This window comes from Ochotona princeps, chromosome 13, assembly GCF_030435755.1.
Source record: "Ochotona princeps isolate mOchPri1 chromosome 13, mOchPri1.hap1, whole genome shotgun sequence".
NCBI classification, from domain to species: domain Eukaryota; kingdom Metazoa; phylum Chordata; class Mammalia; order Lagomorpha; family Ochotonidae; genus Ochotona; species Ochotona princeps.
In genome coordinates, this window is record NC_080844.1 from 41,268,952 (window position 1) to 41,274,940 (window position 5,989).

Consider the following 5,989-nt stretch of genomic DNA (forward strand, 5'->3'; position numbering starts at 1 on the left):
TGCTGTTTTCTATAGCTCTTCTGTTCCAAGCACCCTGGATCCATTCCCCCAGCATCAGTTCCTTCCATGTTGTGTAACTGACTTATCCTCATTTCTCTAGATCTACTCTCCACTAGGAAGTCTTCTGGGTCCTTCATAAGTGTATGTTTGCTATTCCTGGTAGCTTGTAATTTCTGATTTGACCACCACATGTTTCAATCCATGCCTAATGCTGCGTTATTAATATGTTATCAGTGTGAAATGGTGGAAGATGATTGGTATTTGATAATTCAGATTTCTTTCTTTCCTAAGTGTCCAGAATAAAAGCATTATTAAACGTTAAGTCATTTTTCTAAATTCCATCTTTGTATATAATGTAGTGAATATGTAGTGAAATAAAATCAATTACTAGGAACCCATGTTGGTCTTTATAATGATATTCCCAAAGTGAAACAGAAAAGGAACTCTGTTGTGATGTGTAGGTACTATAATTTTAATGTGAAAGAGAGAAACAGTGTTAGGTGTAACTTCAATCTATAGGGGAATACTGAAAGGATTACAAAAGGGAAACTTAAAGTACCTGTGCCTTTCTTCATCTATCAGTCACTCTGCTTCTCAAAGAAAGCATTAATCATGGGGAAAAAAAAATAAGTTTCAATCCCTAGCTCTAGGCAATTGCCTAGGTTGCTTTGTGCCTAGGTAAGCGTTACACTGTTGGGAGACAAGCAGAGAAGAGCTGGTGGCATTCTGGGCCTTGTTAATGCCAAATTTGTGTTAACTAAACCAATATGCCAGGATAGCTGCTTATTATCTTTTCCTTTCTTTTCTCTTTTTTTTTCTCAACATACTTGGAGAAAGCAGGCTGGGACATGCCTGGGCAGCTCCAAGCAGTGGTGGTCTGGCAACAGATTACCCTGGGAAAGGAGTCTGGGGATATTGGAGTAGTAGCAGCTGAAGACATGTTTGAAAGGAAAGAAATGATTTCTTGGGTCTTCCATGGAACATGCCACTGCCCTCAAAGGCAGGGCAGGGACTGAGACAGAGTGGTTTAGAGAGGGTAAACAGCAGGTCATGTCCGGGTCAGGCCAAGGCACCCATCCAGGTGGGAAACCTGGGCTGGACTACACAGCATCACCTGAAACCTGCTGGTGCTCACCAAAGAAGCAGGGACTGGGGATATGCCTGGCAGGACTGGGTTGCAGTTCCACCAGTGAATGTCACAGCAGGGGGTGTGCCACATCATGTTTCACTACAATACCCACTCCTTCATGAGAGAACTAGTTCTTGGGGCAGATTCTGTATGGGAACTGTGGGTTTGACTTCTGTGGGACTATAGCACCTGATGGATTATGCAGAGAGTTGGGGTAGTGATGAGCCAGTTCAGGCTAGACCATGAAACTCTCCTGACAGGAACACCTGTAACACTTGCAGGACTGACTGAGGCTGGGAGAATACCGATTGGTGCCAGGCTTCCGCACTCATCAATGCATGCAAGTTCAGGGACTGGTGCCAGACCATGTCAAGCAGGGCGCCTGCATTCACAGGCACTGGTCTAGGTCTGGTTGGAGAACTTGGGAACTCCCCTATTGATCTGCAGCCTACTTCCCCTTTTCCCTCATTGAGCACATGAGTTGGTGTTGGGGGTGTGTCATGCCAGGCAGGAATACAGCCCCTGTCTCCAAATGTGTGCACCAGGTCTGGCTTGGCCAGGCCTTAGTAGCTGCTGGCATAAAGGAGACTCATGACGTGGTATGGATCATGCCTGGACAGGCTGGGCTGCAACAGCTGTCTGCAAGAGCTGAGGCTGTGGGTGTGCCATGGCAACTGGGTTGAAGGTTTCGGCAGGACACACAGAATCCAGGACTAACTAACCTGGTAGGGGAACACTGGGACCCACATACTGCGCTGCATCTCCCACTGCTGTTTGTGAAAGGTGGAGCTATGTTAGACCAGGCTGGGCAAATGCCGCATCAATTAGGTATGTCTGGACTGGGCCAGACTGGACTGGGTTCCAGCATCTGTTGATGCTCTCAAGAGACATAATATGTGTGGGCCTGCAGTACCCAAGAAGTCATGTAAGAGCTGGGTATCTGTGTAGGCCAGGCTGGATTAGATTGTCGCACCCAAGAGTGAAACCCAAAATGGGTGTGGGCCAGTCAGACTAGATTTCAGTGCACTGCGAATTCCAGCTGTTGGGGCTGGTCGTGTCAGTCTGGGCAGCAACACCCTGTAGCACAAAGGAGACAGAATGGGTATGGTACAGCTAAGCTCGGTGCATTGCCAGCTGACAAGTGCCAGGACTGGGTATGATTCTTGTCAGCTGGAACACACTCTACTCTAGCAGGTGCAAATCCAGCACTGAGAAGATGCCTGGCATTAGAACTGTAGGCACTCCCCTGTAGGCTAAGCTGTACTTTCCATTGTTGAACATGAGAAACAAGGTTTGGGGCAGTCAAGCATGGTGAATGCAGCCACACATGTTTTATTGCATAAGGACTGTATTTGGAGGTTGGTTGGAGAGAGTTAAGCTTAATGCCCATGGATGTGCATGACAGCTTGATGAGATGTGATCTGGGTTGTGCTTGGCTGCGGCAAAGACTGGATAAGCAACAACCATGGCTGCATGGATGCACTGAGATGTGTGAGGACTGGGTGTGTCTTAGGCTGGTTGGGCTGGGCCACAGCTTCCGTGAGTTCATATGAGATTTGAGGCTGAGTTGGAACTGACCAGGTAGCTGCATCTGCTGGTAAGTATGTTGACTAGTGTAGGTGACAGCCTGAACCTAACCCTGAACTGACTGGTGCATGTAAGAATCAAGTGTGACATCACCCCAGGCAAGGATTTTTGTGGAACTCTCTGACTGGACTACTGAAATCAGACCTGGCCACAGAGAAAATCACAGGATGTGACCTCTCACCTTGGAGTGCATATATTGTGACTGGGCCTCTTTGGTTTCTGATGCCTTTCAAATAAGGAAGAATGAATAAATCTTAAAACAACTACATCAGGTAAGCCAATTCTACTGCCCAAGCTTTTTAGCGTGTTCCATGGTTTGTGGATTCACTAAGGTAAGATTTTATCAGCCAATAGACCTTAGATTTTCTCAACCCTGAGTCAATGAAACAGGCATTTCTCAGAACTGTCGAAACCACTGAAGAAACACCTTATGTTTTGATGTTTGTTTGTACGATGTTTTCAGACGATGTCCTTCCTCATCCCTTGAGGATACAGGAGAAAGAAAACCTTGAAGCATTTGTTTCACCTATGTGCCTCTGAGCCTAACCCACCCCACCATAATGGGAGGCCCGCATGGACATGCATTTCTAAACTGGGTCAACAATATTAAAAATAAAATTTAAAAAATGAAAGCAATACTTTATACATCCACTTAGGATATTCTATAAAACCACATTAAATCCAGTTAAGTAGCATATGTATGACATTATATATTTCATACAAAGTATTTCTGTGACCCTAAAAGTATTTTGTAAAAGTCATTCATTTACAGGGTAGGTCCTGGATTCATCAGGACATAAAGTCACTCAAGTCCTAAAGGTTAAACCCTAAACATTTTTGACCCTGATCTTGAGAAATTGCTCCTGTAATTATTAACTACTTATGTAAATTTAGTTTTGTCATAAAATATTGACACAATCAATAACTGTTGGTGAACCCCACAGACTTGAATGTTTTACTGGGTGGAGGGGATGATGACATGGGTATTCAGGATCCAGTGTGAACAATAGTAATTGTAGTTTACGTGTCGTTGGACGGAAGGGATTGTTTGAGGTTCACCTTCTCTATTCCTCTAATAGGGATAGATTTATAATATGTAAAATTAGAATCCAAGCCATGTGAGGACTATGACTGTATGAATTTTCAGAATCCATGGCACCATCATCAATAAAGCATGGTGTAACTGGGTCTGGAAAGACTTAATTTTTCTAGAAATAGACAAACAAAACCTGTGCTGCTCTCTTAAAACACACATGTTTCTGCATCAACATTACCTTTAGTGATCAGGTAAAGTTTAGGACTGCAGTGATGCTCTGATGCAGATGAGCACTGAGTGCCCGTTGCTGTTCAGGTCTGGGTATTGTGGTCTTTGTGTCCTGTGGGTCAGCTATGCTATACCTATCTCCCATCTTCTCTACAACATTGGAGAAGATTGTTGTGTCTATAATTTGCTTCCTTGCTGTGCATTATTTTGTGTTCATTGGTGACAGTGAGAGACCAAAAGCAGCAGAAACAGCCTTGAGTGGGCGGTGAGTGTTGAGAAAGAAGTATAGTCTCTACAGTCCTTCTCATTAGGTTCTCTTGTGCTGGTTCTTGTCACAGTTGTGCTGAGCAAGACTCAGCCTACAAGAATAAAAGGGGAGAATCCCACCTGTGCATGCCCTGTCTCATTGCTGTAGTAATCAAATAAGAGACATCTCCTTACTGTGAAAACTATATTGTATTGTATTGTATTGTACTGTATTTTTTTATTTGTTTTATTTTTTGCCCTGAATGGCAGAGACAGAGGGAGAATGAACTACAGGCATGCACTCACACACACACACACACACACACACACACCCAAACACAAAGTGGTGGGGAACACAGAGAAAAGGGAGATCTCCTTTCTGCTGGTTCTCTCCCCAAATGGTCATTATTTAGGGCTGCATGTGATAGAATTCAGAAGTCAGAAGTTCATCTGGGTCTTACAATGGTGCCAAGGCCCAACACCTTTTTCAGTATCTGGTAATTTCCTGGATGCTTTAGAAGGAAGATGTATTGGAAGCAGGAGAGCCAATAATGGAATTATCACCCTGTAAAGTGTACAGACATCCACGACCTTAACTCAGTGAAGCAGTATGTAGAGTGATGCTCATTTAGTGTAACGCATGGTTGAATTTGCTCAGTTTTGGTAATATCATTGCCCAGGCAACAGTGATGTTAGCTGTAGCACAGCAGAACATATGTTAAAAGATCTCGAGTCAAATCCATCTCATGCTTTTCCAAGAATGTTTATTTATTTATTTATTTATTTATTTATTTTCAAACCAGTGTTAGAGAAAGATTGAGCGCAAGTGAGTGAGCTCTTCATCCAGGCATCCCACATAGCTGCTGGGACCCAAGCCCTTGGACTCTCCTCTGCTGCTTTCTCTGGCAGATGAAGGAAATTGAAAGTGGAGTAGGCAGGACATGATCTGGTGCACTTAGGGTATGCCGGCACAGGTTCCTCAAATCCATTTTCTTGTCATTTATGATGTGTGCGACTGTGGTCAGGTTTTCTGTTTTTCCACAGTCTCCCTTTCCCAAAGGTAAAATAAAACATTGACCTCTGTGTGAGCGACAGAGTGCTAGGATGGATCTCATCTTACTATCCTATGCAAAGGCCTGCAGGTTTGAAGTTTCCACACATGAGTAGAGACTGGCTCCTCTAGGTTTCAGCCTATGCCTAGGGATATGTCCACTATCTCGGCAGTGCCTAGAGAACCCTGTGGACCCTCGCAGTTGACAAGATCCAAAGCTTTCTGGGAACTTTTCTGCTCCTCAACCTCTTCTGGTAATTTGGGTGCTTTCCAGTAACCTGGTCTCCTCCTTCTTCAGCCCAGCCCTGGCCCACATGCGTCTTGTGGCAAGCTCGTGCTAGTCCTGAAATAAGCAACTTGAGGATGCATGCGAGTTCAATAAATTGTGGTGGGCTACACAGTGCCATATTGCAATGTGCATGACAGATATACTGATTGGCTAGGTTTATAATATGTATTAGATACTTATATCCAATAACAACATAGTTACTACTCCTAGTTTATTCTCCCTGCCCCTGCCTTATATATGCTTGTGCTTGGTTGCTAATAAATGGACAAGTTCACCATAACTGTCTCAGTACTTCTCTGCAGAGAATGCCTCCTGCAGCATGTTACCTGGGTGGATGATCTACGGCCAAGAACCCCTGTATCATTTCTTGTTGCTGTCACCTTGCACTTAATGGTGAAAGACAAGCACATCTATTTAACTTAG